The following is a 22,106-nucleotide window of genomic DNA, read 5'->3' on the forward strand; positions in this document are numbered from 1 at the left end:
CTGGCACTGAGGATTGAAATCGTGCTCGCCCACAGTATTCCCGCCTGTGGTTCCACTGCCGCGGCAAAGGTAGATGTAGCTCGTTGGGGCGCCCGGGTGGCTCAGGGCGCGATCCTGGGCGCCTGGGGTCGAGTCCCGCATCAGGCTCCGCACGGGGGGGGGGGGCCTGCTTCTCCCTCTGCCTGTGTCTCTGCCTCTCTCTGTGTCTCTCATGAATAAATAAATAAAATCTTAAAAAAAAAAAAAAGATGTAGCTTGTAAGGATTTAGTCTGATGTTTAGAAGAGCAGATACTTAAACAATTCTAAACCACTTAAAAACATTCCAAGGAGGCGTTAGGGATAGAGACACCCATTTTCCCCTTTGGTCAGATTTTATTTATGTGATAGCGGCAATCTGAAAGATTTGTTCACTGCACTTTCTTTTTTCTAGTTGAGAGAAAAATAATCCACATTTACCGGTAGGAATATGGAAGTGCTAGGAGGAGGTAAAGTGAAAATTCAGCATCTTTGTGGAATTCAGATGGTATATGTTCAGTGTGGGCATTTGATAAATTAATTGAATTTATGGCACTAAATTTCTTGGGTACCAGATGTTTGATATATGACTCATGATTTTGGGGAGCAGGGAGAGGCATTGACTTGACTTTAAAACTGAGCCGACTAAAAGGGAATAGTTTAGTTTATTGGACCTGAAATTTCAAGGGATAATTTTAAAGTTTTCCCTTTCTTTTCTTCCCAAAGAAAAGAGCTCTTTGATTTAAAAATTGACAAAGGAGAGTGTGAGTCACCAAATGTTTCTCCTGCCCCAGGTAATATTAAGTGCAGTTTCTATCACTGTTTAACCCAGTTCTTGCTGAGAAGGGGTGGAGTGTCTTTTCTACTTTGTCCTCAGGTTGTGTGCTTAATGTTTTCGATGAAATACATCAGTAGAGTTTTTGGTATTAATACCTTTTAATGTGAAGTATAACATCTGACTTTTAAGTTTCTTGTGATTTTTTTTTCATTTGAATTCTGTGTTTCCTTTGACTGTTTTACCACAAGACAGATTTCTTTTCAATGAAGTGGAAAAATTACTAACAAACTTGAAATATTTTTCCTGTCTGCAATATTTAGTGAAAATTGGAGGTGGAATTTATGTTTTTAAAGGTTTATTTATTTACTTATTCATGAGAGACAGAGAGAGGCAGAGACATAGGTAGAGGGAGAAGCAGGTTCCCCATGAGGAGCCCGATGTGGGACTCAGTCCTGGACCCTGGGATCATCCTCTGAGCTGAAGGCAGACACTCAACCGCTGAGCCACCCAGGTGTCCCTGGAGATGGAGTTTAAAAAACAACACTCTCAGGACCTTTGTCGAAGCTAGGCATTTTATATTATAGATTTCCTAGAGCTGACTGTGCTTGGCTAGTGCTAGAACTTGAACTTTGTCTAGCCTTTTTTCCTGATAGAGAACTGAAATTATAATGAGACATTTCTCTGTATGATGTGACCTTGTGACCCAGTTGACTAAGCCCTGGTCTATGGTTTATCCATATACCATGCTTTCTCTTTAGAAATATGAACAGTTATAGTAACTGGAGGTTATGTACTGTCTAGGCTTGTTATCGTCTCTCATGTTCTCTCTTTTTAAAAGATTTTATTTATTTATTCATGTGAGAGAGAGAGAGAGAGGCAGAGACACAGAGTGAGAGGCAGGCTCCCTGCGGGGAGCCCAGTGTAGAACTCTATCCCAGGACCCCTGGATCACGACCTAAGCCAAAGGTAGACTCAACCACCTAGGTCCCCTCTTCTCTCTCTTTTTTTTTTTTGAAGATTTATTTATTTGAGGGAGAGAGAAAGTGTGCAAGAGTGAGCAGGGGGAGAGGCAGAGGGTGAGAATCCTGAAGCAGATTCCTTGCTGGGTACAGAGTCCAATGCTGAGTTCTATCCCATGACCTTCCCTGAGAACATGACCTAAGCCGAAACCAAGAGTCATCCACTTAACCTACTGCACTGCCCTCTCTCCTTTTTGAATGTTTCATCAGACAACTAATTGTTGGCAAATAGAGACTTAGACCGGTGCTTAAATATACTCAGAGTATCTAACCCATGACTGCAGTATGTTTGGCAAATACCGAAAACTGATAACGTCAAACATACACTTATTTCTCCAAATGTGAAAGCTACATACAGACCTAGAAAGAGTAATCCCATGCAGTACATTTTCTTTTTTCTGGGATCCTTCTGTTCTAAGCAGACAGACTCAGACATTTTTTGGAATAGTTTTTACATCTGACTTTGCTTATTCTTTCCTGTGGAGACTCTGCCATTTCCCCTGTATTTGGGTCCATGAAAAGAAAATGCTAATGTTTGTTCTTACCAAGGGGAAAAGTGTACTTGAATTACTTAGAGGCAGAGTTGAAGTTGCCTTGCTTCTCCGCATTTGGACTTGCCTCCGACCTTAGGACTAGAAGGGGCCTTGCTAGTTCCCTTCCTTCTCCTGTTTGAGAATAGTGGAATTATTATGGCTTCTTTCAAACTAGAATTTTCTGTAGTCTGATTTTACTTTATTTCCTCCAGATCAATTCACTAGAAATAAGCTCTTTTTTCTACTAAATCTATTCAGCCTCATCAGACATCCTTACTGTCAGTAATAATGCAGGCTGCAAAATTTTCCTGGCCTGCTTAAGGCTTAAACCCACTTATGCTTGAGAGAAGACGCCCTATCCACATGCTGATCGATGTGCTGTCTTTATTTACTCACTTTAATACCTGCCATGAGGGTTCAATGATGAGGATTGCTATCCCTGACTCTCTGCTTTAGAACTTCTGTGAAAATATGAATGATGAGTACTGTGTCATGTGAGTCCCCAGAACCCCTGAGAGTTATAGTAATACTTTTATTGTTCATAAGATGGCATTTGCTGTTTTACCACATGGCATTGTGAGAGACACTGGAAACTTCCACCGGGTTCCTGAGTTCTAGTCCCAGCTTTTTCATTCTCTGGCAGTGTGATCTTGAGCAGCTCATCTACTTCTTTGGCTTCAGTTTTCTCCTTTGAAAAATGAGGGCTTCTTTCGATTGGTACTGACTTTGCTTGCTTTGAAGTAGCTCTTTAATTTTTTTGCAGTAACTGTTAGTTTTTTAAGTCTCTCGTAGTGTTAAGTTATAGTGAATACTGCTACAGCAATTTCTAATTTTTAAGAATTGAGTAATGGTGTAGAACACTAATTCATAATCACTCTAATTGTAATCTGAATAAAGTGTAACATTGTGTAGCCTTTTTGTATAAAATAGACAAATAGAAATGGTCCAATTAGTTTCCTTTTTAATATGCTTAAAATAAGCAGGTGGATCTATTTCATGTTTTTGATCAAAAACTTTATTTGGGATATGTATGGGTAGGGTAAATCAGTAAGAGGTGTTATTTGGAACCTTGTTTTGGACAGTTTACCATTTGCCTTTTATCCCAAAGTTGTTGTAACCTGCTGTGATACGATGCTTCAAGAGAAAATGCGGTTATAAAAATGGTTCAGAATTAAACTTTTAATTCATTAAAAAAAAAATCACTACAATCACTCGGTGATTGTAACGAATTAAGAAAATGATAAATATACTTATTTTTAACAGCACATGGCTCAAATTTCAAAAGATACAAAATGGTATTGAGTGAAAAGTATGTCTCTCCATGTCACCTAGTTCATTCATTGATGAGCATCTTCAGGGCCTTCTAAAGATATTCTGTTAAATAATTTTTTTAAAGATTTTATTTATTTATTCATGAGAAACACACAGAGAGGCAGAGACATAGGCAGAGGGAGAAGCAGGCTCCACGCAGGGAGCCTGATGTGGGACTTGATCCCGAAACTACGGGATCATGCCCTGAGCCAAAGGCAGATGCTCAACCACTGAGCCACAAAGGCGTCCCTGTTAAATAATCCTTAAATATTCCTTTCCTACTGTTAAAATTTGGTGGTTTTGAGTTTTAGTATAAAATATAATACTGTACACTCTGATGTCTACTTTCATCACTGACAAGATGTATTTTTAGAATATGAATTATAGTTCCTGTAAGTTTTTTTCCTGTGGTAATTAAAGTATAGAAAGTAGCACTGTGAGAAGAAAACAAGGGTTATTTTTCAGATAGGCTTCTAGAAGGATAGATCTTGCTATTCAGCTTTTCAGGAAGAAACTTTGGTACATCTATAATTTGCCTTTGATTTTATGTTTTAGAATGCAACCAATTTAATAGAAGATTGATTTGTTTCCCTATTGAAGCAGTGTAATTTTGTTAGGGCAATACCATATGAGCTAGAGACAAAACAGGAGTTTCTTTGCTGAGTAAAGTTCTTGGGCTGTGTTGTTTTAAAAGGGAAGATGTGAAGATAAAATGATCAGTAATAAGGCTTACATTTGGGTGTCCTTTGCAGCCTTCATAGTGTTTCACTCATTTGATCTATTGAGCTTCATAGCTCAAAAGAAAGCAGGGGCTGGTGTTGTTATCTTCATTTTATAGATGGTGAAGCTAAGAATGAGAAAAGATGTGATATACCTAAGATCACATGATGAGTAAATGATACCATCAAAAGTAAAAATTTAGAAGTAAAATCCAGGCTTTTGGGATCTAGTCTCCTCTCCCTTCTTTCCCCCCACCATGTATTATCGAAATATCTATTCTGAGTATTCTGGATGACATTTTTACAAATAAATGATAACAATGGGTACTGGTTATATTCTAATTATTTTTAGTATGAGCAGTTGAAGAAATCAGACATTTAATTTCATTTGATGGAAAGGGAGTGGAAATATTTCTTTGGTATTATTAGGCAAACATCTTTACCCAAGAAATAGAAGGGAAATAAGAAATATTTCTGATGAGAGAAATGTAACCCGGAGGAAAGGAGAATCAGGCGAAAGGTAGAATGATCTTAGATTCTGAGTAACATCCCTTTTTAAAACTAGAAAGAAGAAATGAATTGACTTCAAATTATACACTTAAAATGTCCTTTCTGTTTGGTTCACTCAAAAGAATAAACGTTTTTGCCTTTGTTCTGTGGAACATGCAAGATGAAGAAGAGTTCACTCTAAAGTAATTTTCCTTGCTGCATTATTTGGGGCCAAATGAATGATTAAGTCAGTTACCGACTTTTCCTTCTCATTGCCTCTTTCCCACAAACAATTCTCCCTTCTTTCTGAGGGAAAGAAATAGGTCCACGAAATAGGCCTCTTAGGAAATGGATTTTCATTCTCTAGCTTCAATTAAGTTAGTTCCAGATTGTGGCAGTCATTCAAGTAAAAAACAGCCGAGCCTAGAATACTAACATTTGTCCTCAGATGAGGAAGGATAGGTTTCAAAGGAGTCTTTTTTGGCAGTTCTAATTCAATCTTCCTGTGCCTTTTCCCAGAAGCCATGTTTTGTTCCAGCCAGAGACGTTCTTGGTGTCTCAGTATATGCAAAAACACTGCCTTCCAAAACTGACATTTAGGATTGGGACAAGGTGAATCAATTTGTTTATTGACTTAGAGAAGTTTACTTTAAGAATAGCCACTGCACCCCCCTCACCTGACACCGGAATCAGTTTAGACAATGAAATCTGATGACTCCTTTTCACCAAATACAACTAATCAACTCCTCCCATGGATTTCTTCAGAATCCACTCACGGGCTTGGAAATTCTGCTCCCTAAAAACAGTAAATGAACTGGCATTTTGACTGAAGAATTCTTTGCAGACTTATGGAAATACCATAGTAGTGAAAGCCAGACTGCTGGCCATTGATTGGAGGGTATGTGGTCAGTCAGTGGTGCAGGTAAACATGCCAAGTTGTTCCACTTTTTGGCTATTTTGAATAATGCTGCTATGAACATTAGTGTCCAAGTGTTTCTGTGCTCATATTTTAATTTCTTTTGCATATGTACCTAAGTGGAGTTGTTGGGTCATATGGTAACTCTTTGTTTCACAACTTGATGAACTAGTGGATTTGGTTTCCAAAATAGCTGCAACATTTTACATTCCTCCTAGTGATGTGTTAAGGTTCCAGTTTCTCTACATTCTCACCATGACTTATTATGGTCTTTCCTTTTGGTTATAGCCATCCTAGTGGATGTGAAATAACATCTCATTGTGCCCTTGATTTGCATTCCCTTAATGGTGAATAATTGAGCTTTTTTTTTTATGTGTTTATTGATTATTCCTATATTTTTAGAGAAATATCTTCGTTTACTTTGCCCATTTTTAAGTTGGATTTTCTTTTTATTACTTAATTGTAAGAGTTCTTTATAGGTATTCTAGATACGATTCCCTATCAGATAAATGATTTATAAATATTACCTCAGTGGATTGCCTTTTCACTTTCTTGACGGTGTCATTTGAAGTGCAAATGTATTTTATTTTGATATAGTCCAATTTGTTAATTTTTCTTTCTATTCCTTTTGTCTTTGGTGTTGTACCTAAGCAATCATTGCCTAGCCCAAGTTTATAAAGATTTAGTTGGATGTGTTCTTCTAAGGTTTTTAAAGTTTTAGCTCTTATATTTAGGCCTTTGATTCATTTTGTGTATGCTGTGAGGTAGGGATCCAAATGCATCCGTTTGTGTCTGGTTACCCTAGAACCATTTGTTGAAAAAAATTTGAACCAATTTTTTTTTTAAAGATTTTATTTATTTATTCATGAGAGACACACAGAGAGAGGCAGAGAGACAGGCAGAGGGAGAAGCAAGCTCTATGCAGGGAGCCTGACACGGGACTTGATCCCAAGACTCCAGGATCACACCCTGGGCCAAAGGCAGGCGCTAAACCAATGAGCCACCTAGGGATCCCTGATGTGGAGTTTAATTTTAGTGGAGGCGAGATGCCTGGGTGGCTCTGCGGTTTGGCACCTGCCTTCAGCTCGGGGTGTGATGATCTTGGGGTCTTGGGATCGAGTCCTGCATCGGGCTCTGCTTCTCCCTCTGCCTTTGTCTCTGCCTCTCTCTCTCTCTCTCTGTGTGTCTATCATGAATAAGAGGAGTGAATAAATAAAATATTAAATAATAATAATAATTTTAGTGGAGGCTGCAAAATTTCCATTTCTCTCTCTCTGTGTCTATAATGAATAAGAGGAGTGAATAAATAAAATATTAAATAATAATTTTAGTGGAGGCTGCAAAATTTCCCTCCAAAAAGGTTATAAACTTTTCCTTCAACAGATTATGAATGCTCATTTGAAAGTGGAGCGATTAACCATTTATTCTTGTTGCTCAGTCCCTTTATACATACAGAATGAGTACATAGTAGGCACTTAGTAAATATTTACAGGTGGTAAAGACTAGGGTGAAATTGAGGGGCTACCTGCAATTTGGATTAGAGTCACCTTAAATCTTAAACTGGTCAGTGAGACAAAGAATAGAAAGCCAACTAATGCAAAACTGATCAACTAAAAGAAAATTTACATATGAAAGTAGGAACAAAGGTAGCCAAGATTATGTAGCTAATATTCTTATATTCTTTATAGATGAAATAAAGGACATTATTTGTGGAATCCAAGATGTTTACTGGCAATTATGACAGGGAATTGCCACAGAAACTATTCCAGAAGTATATAATAAAATAAATTTTGATTGACAGGCATAAGAGTTCTAGTTAGCAAAACATAATTGAATGTATGATGGGAAAATGTACCACCTTGGAGGTGCTAAGATCATTGTTTGTCTCTCAAATGTGGTTTGATAAGAGGATTATCAGTACAGTAAGTTCAAATTTAAGAATGTATTTAAAAATCACTGCTTCCAGCTTTTCCAATACAGAATAATGATCTCAGATTGACTAATCTTGGCCAACAGAATTAAAGGTCGGCTCTGTGATATACATGATACTATAGTATAGTTTGAAACATTGTCCCATTTAAGCTCATAACTGACAGAAAAAATAAATGAGAAAACAGCAGAGGTCTCTGTCATCTCTGGTTGTATGTACACCGGTAGGGTAGGTACTATTTTGTGAAAGGTATATCCACAGTTTTAAACTAAAAGTTTTTTCTTTAAAAAATGATTTTAGGTTTACAGTAACTTCTGGTCAATTTATTTCTCCTAGGCAGTTCTCTTTTATCAGCTTCTTCATTATTTTCCATATCCATCCAACTATAAAATAGTATCTAATTTCTACCTACTTCGAAAAGCCCAAAAGTGAGGGGTGATGAATTAGAATATTTCTTGAAGACATAAGTAAAAGGACTTTTTTTTCAACTAACTTTAAAATTCATTTTTTATCAAACATTTATTTCACATTGTCCAAGTTCTAAGCATCACATGCCATGAGCAATGCTGAGTAGTGTTAGAATGTACTGATGTTCATAAAGTTTCTTTTGTAATTTTATTTTTCTTTTCAGTGTTAGAAGTTTGTCTCAAGAGTCATAAAACAAATGACTATGCATATCTCGTAGCTTAGTAGAGGTACTGCTTTGGTGATTGCTCTGTTGTAGTGAAAGCAAGAGAATCCCCAGAGAAGTGTAGAGTGCATCTCCTGACACCACAGCTATAGCATAAACACTCTAGAAAAGACACTGCGTGGATAAACTTAGCTTCATTATCCGCAAGCTTGTACTTGAACCAGAAGTATGCCATACTCCCTTAACACATGCCTCCTAAAAGTATTGTCTTCCAAAAACTGAGCAAGTTGCTCCTGTGGGTGTTCTGGAGGTTCATATTACTAACTGGAATAATGGCATCAATTTTGATTTCTATTTGAAAAATAATCAACAGAAATTTTCTGGGTCATGAGTTCAAGCCCCCCGTTAGGCATAGAGTGAGCTTAAAAAAAAAATTAGGGTCTCTTGGCTAGCTCAGTTGGTAGAGCTTGTGACTCTTGATCTTAGGGTTGTGAGTTAGAGCCCCACATTGAGTGTAGATATTACTTAAAAATAAAAGGGATGCCTGAGTGGCTCAGTTGATTGGGCATCTGTCTGTCTTTGGCTCAGGTCATGATCTCAGGGTCCCGAGATCAAGCCCCACATCTGGCTCCCTGCTCAGTGAGGAATATGCTCCTCCTTCTCCCTCTGCCCCTCCACTCTGCTTAGGCATGCTATCTCTCTCTCTCTAAAATAAATAAACGTAATCTTTAAAAAAATTCTAAAAAATAAAAATAATCAACAAAATTGACAGTCTTTTTTTTTTTTTTTTTCATTTAAAAATGCTGCTATTTCAAAGTACTTGCTTTGGCAGCACGTGTACTAAGAGCCTTCAAGCATATTTTGAATGAGCACATGTAGCAATTAGTGGAGATCAGATCAGTATGCTTATAACTGAGACATTGGGCTGGTTAATACATAGCAGCAGCACATTGCTAGCTCCTATATTGATTTCAACCATTTATAGTTTCAAATCCTTTTATTTTTAGTTACATTTAATAGGCTTTAAAAAGTTGACTTTTTTTTTTTAAGAGTTTATTTATTCATTCATGAGGGACACACAGAGAGAGGCAGAGACATAGGCAGAGGGAGAAAGCAGGGTCCACGCAGGGAGCCTGATGCTGGACTCAATCCCAGGACCCCACGATCATGACCTGAGACAAAGGCAGCGGTTTCCAGGCATCCCAAGAAGTTGATGACTTTTATTTTTTTTTAATTTTATTTATTTATTTATGATAGAGAGAGAGAGAGAGAGGCAGAGACACAGGCAGAGAGAGAAGCAGGCTCCATGCACCGGGAGCCCGATGTGGGACTCGATCCCGGGTCTCCAGGATCGCGCCCTGGGCCAAAGGCAGACGCCAAACCACTGCACCACCCAGGGATCCCCAGTTGATGACTTTTAACATATATATTTTAAATGTCTTTACATGGTACTGTTATGAAAGAACCCCGCTTATTCCTTCCTGGATAGGGGAAAACCCAGTCCTTCTATGTGTTTCTTTCCTGCTATGTGTTTCTTCCCTGTGTGTCTAGTTAACTACTCACACAGAACACTTCACTTGTGACATCTCTGGTCCTCATATGTGTGGGGGTTTTGTCCCTACAACAAATAATTCTCTGACACCAGCTGGGAGTCCCACAATTTAACTCAATTATGATACTATCTCCCTAAGATAGTTTTAGATCCCACAGGTTAAGGGCCTTGGTCCCTCAAGCCTGCTACTAACCTGCTACCCCCATCTTTCAGATGTTATTCAGAAGTCTGGTTATCAACTGTGCTTTTGTCCAACTGGCTGTAGACAGTAGGTTCCAAAGATCTCCTTGGGTTCATTTAATTTGCTAGGGTGGCTCCAGAACTCAAGGAACACTTAACATTTCCCAGCTTATTAAAGGATATGATAAAGGATGAAGAGATATATAGGGCAAGGCCTCCAGCCACAGAAACCTATGTCTTCATGGAGTTGGGGTATGTCACCCTCCTGGGGTAGATGTGTGTCAACCTGGAAGCCCTCTAAACTGTCTACTTGTGGAATTTAATGGAGGCCTCATCAGATAGACATTCTCAATCATGAATCCCATCTTCAGCCCTCTCTTTTCAAGAGAATAAGGAGCAGGGCTGAAAATTCCAAGCATCTTATCATGGTTTGATCTTTCAGGTGACCAGCCCTTCGTAGGTATGCAGGTGCAGGTACCAAATTCAAAAAGGATTGAAAGAGTACATAATGAAAAGTAAGAATACTTCCCATTCCCCTGCCTTTTTAGTTTTCCTCCCTGAAGGCAACACTGATTTCAGCTTACTGTGTATCCTTCCAGAGATGCACTCTGCATTGCAGTTGAAAGATATGTATATTTTTTCTTTCATAAATGGTGATAAATACTCCCCAATTTTCTGCACCTTGCCTTTTTCAATTAGTAAAACATTCTTCCACATCAGTATCTTTATATTTCTATATTTTATTCATATCAGTGCTTTCTTTTTAAAAACAGTTGTGTGGTATTCCATTGTATGGATATGGTATACTTTATTTAATCAGTTTCTATTGATGAACATTAGAGTGTGCTGTCTTGCTATTACAGACAGTATTACAAAGTCATGTAAAGCTTATAATCATATAGGGTGACTGGGTGGCTCAAGTTGCTTAAGAGACTGACTCTTGATTTCAGGGTCATGATTTCATGATCTTAGGGTCATGAGATTGAGCCCTGCATGTCAGGTTCTGCTGCAGCCTGCATTGGACTCCATGCTGGGCATGAAGGCTGCTTAAGATTCTTTTCCCCTCTCTCTGTCAAAAAAAAAAACTTAATTTTTTTGGTAAAGATTTTATTTATTTATCTGAGAGCATGTGAGAGAAGACAAGCAGGGGCAGGGTGGGTGGTGCAGAGGGAGAAGGAGAAGCAGACTCTCCGCTGAGCAGGGAGCCCTATACAGGGCTCAATTCCAGGGATCATGACCTGAGCTGAAGGCAGACATTTAACCAACTGAGCCACCCAGGCCCCCTCCCCCAAAAATATTTATAATCATACTGGACAGTTGGCTAAGGTTGGGAAATAAGTTAATAAGGAGTATAAATTTGCCTAAAAATGAATTTCTCTGAGTGTAAGTTGTATTCGTTAGTGATCAGGAATTTTATATTTCATACCAATGTATTTTTGATATTTCAGAAAGAAATGTTAGAGAAAATATGTGATCATTATACACAATTGAACGCTTTATTTTTTGAGAGTAAAGAAATAATGGAATCCTGGGAGCTGCTGGAAGGTTAGAGTGGAAAGAGGGAAAGAGTGGGACTTACTTATGTCTGTTTTTTTTTTTTATTTTTCTTTTACTTCATTGACACTATTTCTGATAGTTCCTTGTGGATGTCACTGCCTCCTCTGATAAATTATACTACCAGAGGCCATACATTTTATTTGTAGCTGCTTGAATTTATTGAGTGCCCATTATTATTTTATAAGTAGTAGACCATTTGATTTTGACATAAAGATTTTCTGTAACATTTATCAATGTTAGTGTCATTAATTAAGCATAAGTTATTTTGAGCAGTAACTATATCTTTAACTCTTGCATAACACACAGGTAAGGTAGAGATTCAGAAAAGAATACAGATTTAATGTGTGCTTTCTTTGACCTGACACTATTCTAATCATCTTCTATTTATTAATTTGTTCAAATCTTGTATAGTCATATGAGATAAAAACTACTATTATCCTTATGCTGTGCATGAGGTGGGCAGAGGTTAAATAACTTGTCTGAGATATAAAGTAAAGGATCGGGATCCCTGGGTGGCGCAGCGGTTTGGCGCCTGCCTTTGGCCCGGGGCGCGATCCTGGAGACCCGGGATCGAATCCCATGTCGGGCTCCCGGTGCATGGAGCCTGCTTCTCCCTCTGCCTATGTCTCTGCTTCTCTCTCTCTCACTGTGTGCCTATCATAAATAAATAAAATTTAAAAAAAAAAAAAAAGAAAGTAAAGGATCCATACTATTATTATTTTTTAAAATATTTTATTTATTTACTCATGAGAGACACACAGAAAGAGATGCAGAGACACAGGCAGAGGGAGAAGCAGGCTCCACGCAGGGAGCCTGACAGGGGACTCCATCCCGGGTCTCCAGGATCATGCCCTGGGTTGAAGGCAGCGCTAAACCACTGAGCCACCAGGGCCGCCCAGATGCTATTAAAGAGCTAGGGAATCTCGATCCAGAGCCTAACCTTGAAATTATTCCTCAGTAAAGTTGATTGACATTACTTTCATTCTTAGATGTTTTATTATGAGATCATTATTATTATTATCCCTTTTGTTAGGGAAGAAAAATGTAGAAAAATAAGATTGTTCGCCCAGACTATATTTATGGAAAGACTAAAGTAAGTATTCTTGATATAAGAGTATTGATAGGCAAAGATGCTAGGGGGAAGAGAATAGATTTTATCTCCTGGACTTTGAATGGCATGGCTGTTGAGCAATCACTGGTTTGACTATGGTTGAGATAGCAATTTTTGTATGTTTAAGTAAATTGTTCTTGTCCTTCCCATTTATTTTATCTGTCAACTTAGTGGCTTTTTAAAAAAAAATCTTTATAGGACAAAACAATTCACAAGGAAGGGTGTGTTATTTAAAAATAAAACAGAATTGAGGTGGGAAACAAGAATGATTATTCGCTCTGCTCTGAAGAGAAGAATTACATTAGGTGTCCATGTCAGCACCAGAAGAAACTTTCCAGGAGTCATGAGCATCATGACCTGCTTCACTTAACTAAATTTCACTGGTTTTTAAATTCAAATTGAGAGTTCTTGTAAATATATTGCAGTCTTGAAATGCCTTTTCTCTCTGAGATATTGTGTCATTTGACATCCCATAGAAAGGGGTGAAATTCAGAATAATGTTGATCATTGAAAGAATTCATCAGGAAAAAACAAACCGAAGTCTCAAGAAACAAAGATGAGGTACTGTATTTGGGGGGAAAGGAATCTTTTCCTTGGTGTTAGTAAAGGTCTGATATTTATTAAAGTATATGTCTGCTGAACAACTCCAGGGATGTCGGTAAAGTAGGGACTTGGGAGTGGATACTTGTAGGGAGGAGATGCTTCTGTGTTCCCTTTTCATTGATTTTTCTGGTCTCTGATTCATCTGTGTCTTTTTAGCAGTTTATCAATTCACACCCATGTTCCCATTTATAAATATTTATCATATGCATATAAAATGATGAAAATAGCTTATATGTAGTTTATCAATCTCATAGGTACACATGCTAAAATTCCTTGGCAGTGGGAAACGAGGAAGTGAAGGATGTCACAATATGACAAAATATTATGACTCAGTGATTGGGAATAAATGTATTAAAATTTCAGGTGCATTCATTTGGAAGCCATATGGGAAATTTAGGCTTTTCAAAGGAGTTCTAGAGTAAATTTTCTAGGGAAAATTTTTAGAGGGAGTTGTATTGTGAAAGGGTCTTTAAAAATATGGAATACAGGGGTGCTTGGGTGGCCCTGTCAGTTAAGCGTCTGCCTTCGGCTCAGGTCATCATTTCAGGGCCTGGGATCAAGTCCTGAGTTAGGCTCCCTGCTCAGCAGGGAGTCTGCTTCTCCCTCTGCCTTTGCTGTGCCCTCTGTTCTCTCTCTCTCTTTCTCTCTCTCTCTCTCTCAAAGAAATTTTTAAAATCTTAAAAAAAAAACCAACCCTGCCAAGCTATCTTCCATAGTTGCTGTGCCATTTTTGCATTCCGTCTAGCAATAAATGAGATTTCTTATTATTCATGTCTTTGTCAGCATTTGGAGTATGTCAGTGTTTTGGATTTTAGCCCTTCTAATAGGTATGCAGTGGTAATTATTATTGTTCGTTTTTTTTAATTTGCCATTCTCTAAGGGCATATTATATGGAGTGTCTTTTCATATGCTTACTTGCCATCTATATATCTTCTTTAGTGTCGGAGTCTGTTTAGATCATTTAACTATTTTTTAATTGGCTTGTTTTCTTGTTGAGTTTTAAGAGGTCTCTGTATATTTTGGATATGACTTCTTTATTAGATATGTGTTATATAGGGACGCCTGGGTGGCTCAGCGGTTGAGGGTCTGCCTTTGGCTCAGGGCGTGATCCCTGGGTTCTGGGATTGAGTCCCACATCAGGCTTCCTTCATGGAGTCTGCTTCTCCCTCTGCCTGTGTCTCTGCCTCTCTCTCTCTGTGTCTCTCATGAATAAATAAATAAAATCTTTTTTAAAAAAAAAGATACGTGTTTTGTAAATATTTTCTTTCAGTTGACATTGTTTTTTTTTTTTTACCTCCTCTCGCCTCTACTTTTCTAGTAATTTCCTAGTTGGCAGAGCTGCACAATGCTGTTGGTCAATGAGAGTCAATATCACCAAGTGGTGACACTTATATAGGTTTCCTAGCAAGCTTCTCACATATCATAGGATATAGGAAATTGTAAACTTCCTTTCTCTACATTATCCCCCCAGATGTTAATTATTACATGGGTAACAGAGGAACAAGGAAAAAGGAAAGGCTATTCCAAGATTGAAAATGCCTGTCTAGTCTCCCAGGGGGAGGGAATGTCACTCAAAATGTTTTCTGGGTAGATTTTACCCATGACCCATGTTAATATGTTTCTGACAGGGCATTGCAAGCATCCAATTATATTTGCTACTTTCTTTTTTTTTTAAATTTTTATTTATTTATGATAGTCACATGGAGAGAGAGAGAGAGAGGCAGAGACACAGGCAGAGGGAGAAGCAGGCTCCACGCACCGGGAGCCCGACGTGGGATTCGATCCCAGGTCTCCAGGATCGCGCCCTGGACCAAAGGCAAGCACCAAACCGCTGCGCCACCCAGGGATCCCTATATTTGCTACTTTCATCGGAATTTCACTAAGACTACTTAGGAAACTAGTCTCAGCAAACTCAGTAGACATCTTACCTTTTTATCACTAAGGTACTATGGTCCTTTTTACATCATGCTCAATTATTATTGGAGTTCAAGTGTGAATTCATTGTACAGACCCATGGCCTGCCTTAAGAACAATGAACAAAGGGGATGCTTTAGCAGGTAGCAGTTAACATTCACACAGTGCTTTGCAATTTCCAAAGCACTTTTCCTTATGTCTCCATATAGTTTCATGTATAATTATCTAATACTTAACAAACAACTCTGTGAGGTAGATACTGCTGTCCACATTTTATAATTGAGGCAACAGATGTTCAGGTAGATGAATTGACTTGTTGAAGATTTAACGAGGAATTGCCAGAATCAGAATTTGAACCCAGGTTTTTTGACTGAGGTTTTACTACTGTATTATCCTACAAAACCATTGATTTTTACTCTCTTTAAATATAAGATGTGGAAAGGATCAGGATTATTTTGAATAATCTGGGCTGTATGGTCATTGTGGTGTTAGTGGAGCATTGTTTGAATGAACAAACACAGTATTATTTTAAAAATGAGAAAATAGTGATACTTTAAAGAGCGGTTGCTGGTTATACCTGACTTTTTCTTTTTTTACAGTAGTCTTTGGCTTTTATTTATTAATTTTTAACAGTCAGGTTTAAAACCTTTTAAAAGACATTATTTATTCATGAGAGACACAGAGAAAGAGGCAGAGACACAGGCAGAGGGAGAAGCCGGTGCCCTATAGGGAGCCTGATTCAGGACTCGATCCCAGGACCCTGGGATCACAACCTGAGCCAAAGGCAGATGCTCAACCACTGAGCCCCTAGGCGTCCTGCAGGTTTAAAATTTTTATGTAATAAAATGTATCACTTGTTTCCCTGATACTTTCTGGGCTCTATGTCTTGCTGTGACTTTTTCTTTTCTTTTTAAAAATTTATTTATTGGTTTGAAAGAGAGCACGAGAGCAAGAGTCTATGTGCACAGGGGGAGGGGCAGAGGGAGAAGGAGAGAGAATCTTTTTTTTTTTTTTTTTTTTTATGATAGTCACAGAGAGAGAGAGAGAGGCAGAGACACAGGCAGAGGGAGAAGCAGGCTCCATGCACCGGGAGCCCGACGTGGGATTCGATCCCAGGTCTCCAGGATCGCGCCCTGGGCCAAAGGCAGGCGCCAAACCGCTGCGCCACCCTGGGATCCCGAGAATCTTTTTTTAAGCAGGACTCCTCACTCAGTGAGGAGCTGATCCAGGGCTTGATCTCACAACTCTGAGATCAGGACCCTGTGATCATGACCTGAGCTGAAACTAAGAGTCAGAGGCTTAACTGACTATGCCACCCAGTTGCCCCTGCTGTGACTTTTCTATAGTTCATGTTATAAAAATATTAACCTATATTTTCTCAAATTTTATGTGTAGTTTTTTTATTGTGTTAAAATATATATGAATTTTTAAAAACATTTTATTAATGAGAGACACACACACACAGAGACGGAGACATAGACAGAGGGAGAAGCAGGTTCCTTGCAAGGAGCCTGATGTGGGACTCGATCCTGGTACCAGGATTACACCCTGAGCCAAAGGCAGATGCTCAACCACTGAGCCACCCAGGCATCCCAAAATATACGTGAAATTTACCATTAACCTTTCCTTCCTTCCTTCCTTCCTTCCTTCCTTCCTTCCTTCCTTCCTTCCTTCCTTCCTTCCTTCATCATTAACCATTTTGAAGTGTACGGTTCAGTGGTATTAAGTATATTCACATTGTTGTGCAGCCATCACCACTGTCTATCCCCAGAACTCTGCTCACCTTGTAAAACTGAAACTCTACCTGTTAAACAGTAACTTATCATTATCACCCCCCACCTCAGCCCCCGGCCCCTGGCAACCACCATTCTATGATTTAGACTATTTTTAAATACCTGATATAAATAGAGTCATGCAGTATTCATCTTTTTCTAACTGGCTTATTTCACTTACTATAATGTCTTCAAGGTTCATTCATATTGTAGCACGTGTCAAAATTTTCTTCCTTTATTAAGGCTGAGTAATATTCCATTCTTTGTATATGCCACATTTTGCTTATATGTTGAAATTTGATGGCCATACGGGTTGCTTCTACATTTTAGCTATTGCAAATAATGCTGCTATGAACATGAGTGTACAAATATCTTTTCAAGACATTTTTCAAGACATTGCTTTTGAGTTCTTTGGGGTAAATACCCAGCAGTGGAATTACTGAATCATATGTTAGTTAAATTTTTAATTTTTTGAGGAACGTCCATGCAGTTTTCTACATTGGCTGCACCAGTTTACAATTCTACCAGCAGTGCACAATTCTAATTTTTCCAAACCCTTGACAACATTTGTTTTCTAGTTTTTTGATAGTAGTTCTCCTAATGTGTGGGCGGTGGTATCTCCTTATAGATTTGATTTGAATTTCCTTAATGGCATGATCCTGGGGTCCCAGGATCTAGTCCCACATCGGGCTTCCTGCATGGAGCCTGCTTCTCTCTCTGCCTGAGTCTCTGCCTCTCTCTGTGTCTCTCATGAATGAATAAATAAATAAAATTTTAAAAAATATATATATAATTTCCCTAATGATCTGTGCTGTTGGAGATCTTTTATGTGCTTATTCACCATTTATATATCTTTGGAGAAATGTCTTGCCCATATTTGAATTGGGCTGTTTTGTTGTCATCATTGTTGTATTTTAGGAGTTCTGTCTATATTTTTTTGGATATAAATGCCTTATCAGACATATAATTTGCAAATATTATCTCCTGTTCTGTAAGATGCTTTTTTATTCTGTGGATAGTCCCTTTTGATGTACACATTTTAAAATTTTCATGAAGTCTATTTGTTTATTTTTTTTGTTACCTGTGTCTTCGGTGTCATATTCCAAGAAATCATTGCCAAGTCCAGTGTTGTGAAGATTTTTGTCCTGCTCTGAGTTTTGTTTTAGGTCTTACATTTAGGTTCTTGATCTTCTTTAGTTAATATCTGTATGTGGTGTTAGGTAAGGGTCCAAATTCATTTTTTTTGCATGTGGATATTGTTTTCTCAGCACCATTTGTTGAAAGACTATCCTTTCTACATTGAATGGTCTTGACACCTTGTCAAAAATTATTTGATCATATATTTGAGGGTTTATTTCTGGGCTCTCTGTTCTATTCCTTTGGTCCATACATCTGTCTGTTTTGGGGGTTCTTTGTGTGGTTTTTTTTTCTCCAGCATATGTCTTTATAGCAATACCATACTGATTAGCTTTGTGTAGTAAGTTTTGAAATCAGGAAATGTGAGTCCTCCAGTTCTTTTTCAGTATTGTTTTGGTTATATGGGGCCTGTGAGTTTCCTTAAGAATTTGTGATGGGTTTTCCTATTTCTGGAAAAAACATCATTGGGATTTTGACAGGGATTTACACTGAATCTGTAGTGATTGCTTTGGGTAATTGACATTTGAACAATATTAAGTCTTCTAATCCATGAACATGGGGTATGTTTCCATTTATTTCTGTCTTCTTTAATTTCTTTCAGCAGTGCATTGTACAAGTCTTTTACCTCCTTGGTTAAGTTAATTGCTAAGTATTTTATTTTTTTGATGATATTGTAAATGGAATTATTTTAGTAAATTCCTCTTCAGGTTGTTTATTGTATATAGAAATGTAGTTGTTTTGTGTCTTTGTGTCCTGCTAGTTTGCTGAATTCATTTATTAAATCTAACAGGGTTTTTTTTTGTGTGTGTGTATATGAAGTCTTTAGAATATTCTGTCGGGATGCCTGGGTGGCTTAGGGGCTGAGTGTCTGCCTTCAGCTCAAGGAGTGATCCTTGGGTCCCAGGATCAGGTCTCACATCGGGATCCCTGGATGGAGCCTGCTTTTTCCTCTGCCTCTTTCTCTGTGTGTATCTCATGAATAAATAAATAAAATCTTTAAAAAAATATTCTATGTGTAAGATCATATCATCTGCAAACAGAAACAATTGTACTTCTTTCTTTATAGTTTGGATACCTTTTTTTTTTAATTTTTTTTATTTATGATAGTCACACAGAGAGAGAGAGAGGCAGAGACACAGGCAGAGGGAGAAGCAGGCTCCATGCACCGGGAGCCCGATGTGGGATTCGATCCTGGGTCTCCAGGATCGCGCCCTGGGCCAAAGACAGGCGCTAAACTGCTGCGCCACCCAGGGATCCCCATTTGGATACCTTTTATTTCTTTTTCTTACCTAGTTGCTCTGGCTAGAACTTTCAGTATTCTGTTGAACAGAAGTATTGAAAAGAGGCATCCTTGCCTTATTCCTGATCTTAGAGGAAATGCTTTCAATCTTTCACCATTGTGTAATATGTTTACTGTAGGCTTTTCATATATGGCTTTTATTATGTGGAGGAAATTTCCTTCTATTTCTATTCTATTGAGTTCTTTTATCTTGAAAGGATCTTGAATTATGTCACAAGCTTTTATACATCAATTGTTTTTGTGTTTTTTTTTTAAACTATATTTTGTTGATGTGTGCTTGTTTTTGAGAACCAGGGTGACAAAGGGAAAGAACAGGGACTTTTTGGTGTCTGACATATTTGCATAAAAATTTGGCTTTGGTGTTTTTTTTTTTTTTTTTTTGCTTTGTTTTTTTAATTTATGTGACTTTAAGCTTGGCTTAGTAAGTTGCTCAGTCTCCTGAAGCCACCCTTTTTCACTTATAAAGTAAATAAAATAGTAGCAACCTTACATGGTTCAGATGAACAGTGAATAAGATTTATATGTATAAAGGCCTAAGCATTCTCCCTAGCAAATAGTAGAACCTTTTTCTTTCCTTTTGCCTGAATGACACGTATTTATTACTATTGTATTTCTGTCGTTAGGCTTTTGCCTGCTGTGGCTCTGGGGACGGGGCGGAGGGTGGGTGCTGTGGGGACCATTTGGATGCACACAGACATGAATGGAAAACAAAATGGTATTGGAACAGTGGGAATCAGCAATTTTGCACGGGAAGCTTTGGGAGATGTTGTAATGTTGTTTACTGTAGTCTGTCTAAAGTTGGGACAAAGTTGAACAACCAAGGTAAGTTTGGTGCTTTGGAAAGTATGAAAAGTGCTAGTGAGCTCTATTCTCCCCTATCAGGAGCAGTAACTGAAATTAATGAAGCTCTTGTGGAAAATCCAGGACCTGCCAACAAATCTTGTTATGAAAATGGTTGGCTGATCAAGATAACGCTTGGTAATTCTTCAGAACTGGATGAACTAATGAGTGAAGAAGCATATGAGAAATCCATAAAATCCACTGAGGAGTGAAAATAGAACCCCTAAATAAACTAGTATGAAATAAAAAAAATAAACTAGTATGAAATAAAAAAAAAAATTAGCAACAACATAAATATCCAACAATAGGGGACTAGATCAGTATAGATAAAATATTATACAGCCAATAAAAATTATGCTTATAGAAATTCTTTTTCCTATTTCTGCAAAAATGAAGGAAAAAGTTTATGATATATGACTTGGAAAAAATAATGCATTATTATGTAGTATATTTTTATTTACTTTAAAATTTTTCTATAATAGAAGTAAATTAATTTTCTCATAATAAAAATATACTTTAAAAATCTGAGTGAGGATCATTATACTTTAGATATCGTGAGCTTTGAGTATGTGGGCATAGAGGGTAGTCAAGTTAACTTCTTTTGTATCTTTGCTTGTATGACTTTCTGGATTTGAATCCAGATGTTTCCAGTTGTAGATCAGTTATGTCTATCAGGTGGAGTGATTATTCATTATATGGTAAAAGATTCTTTTCCCTTAGTAATTAAAAACAAGTAAGTTAAACAATTTTAAGCTCCTTTTTTTTAAGATTTTTAAATTTTAGAGAGGAGAGAGTGAGCATAAACAGGAGGGGCAGAGGGAGGAGAGAGAATCTCAAGCAGACTCCATGCCCAGCGTGGAGTCCAACTCAGGGCTTGATCTCACGTGAATCAGAACCTGAGCCAAAACCAAGATTCATGTGCTTAACCAACTACACCACACAGGCGCCCCTTAAATTACTTTACTATATCATTAATCTAACAGAGATAATATCCCAGATTGGCCAGAGCATAGAGAAATATGGTATTAACTTACTGGTAGCAACATAAATTTATATAAAGTTCTATTTTGGAGAAAAACAGTTTGGAAGAATTATAGGTAAGGATTTAAAATAGCATAATTTATAATTTTTGACTTGAAAATTCCACTTTGAAGAATAAAGATACTCATTGCTGTTCCATAGTAACATAAAAGAAGATAAGTTCTACATTTAACAAGGGAACAAGTCCATCTTGCCAGTGGGGTAGGGCACTTTAACCATTAAGATATGATACGTATATGAATTTTGTCCATTAAAGGAGACACAGACATAAATAAAATAGTTGGGAAAAAAAGGCCAAAATGAGTTTTTGGAGTGTTCACAGCAAATCTGTGCTTGTGTTGAATTGGTAGTACATTTAAAAAGTTGATTTTACTGTATGATAATTTAAAAAATTAATACAAACTCATTTTGAGAAAAAGGAAAAATATATGGAGGTACTGACAAGAATTAGAAATTGATTGTGTTGTGAGAGTTTGTAATATATTGGATTTTTTTTCTGTAAAGCTTTTTTTAGTACTTTAAAAGATCAGCTGTGCATGTGTATGTGTGCATATGTGTGCTAAATCACATTGAATAATAAAGTTCTTACTCCTTCACTGTCAACAGTTTTTGAATGTCACTGCTCTAATGGATAGGAAATGATATAGATGTACCATCAGGACATTCAGGATAAGTATAATTTAGAAATGTTCAAAGGGCTGTTAAAGTAGAACAGAGGAAATTATTATGGAGAAATTGAGGATTTTTTCTTAAAAAA

At 37.6% G+C, this 22,106-nt stretch overlaps 1 protein-coding gene across 3 annotated transcripts in view; it reads left to right on the top strand.

The window, feature by feature from the left end:
* Positions 1-22,106, top strand: part of TULP3 (TUB like protein 3) — a 68,622-nt gene that overhangs the window by 1,511 nt on the left and 45,005 nt on the right. The window lies entirely within an intron of this gene.

The sequence above is a fragment of the Vulpes lagopus genome, chromosome 21 (assembly GCF_018345385.1).
Source record: "Vulpes lagopus strain Blue_001 chromosome 21, ASM1834538v1, whole genome shotgun sequence".
In the NCBI taxonomy this organism is placed as follows: Eukaryota; Metazoa; Chordata; class Mammalia; order Carnivora; family Canidae; genus Vulpes; species Vulpes lagopus.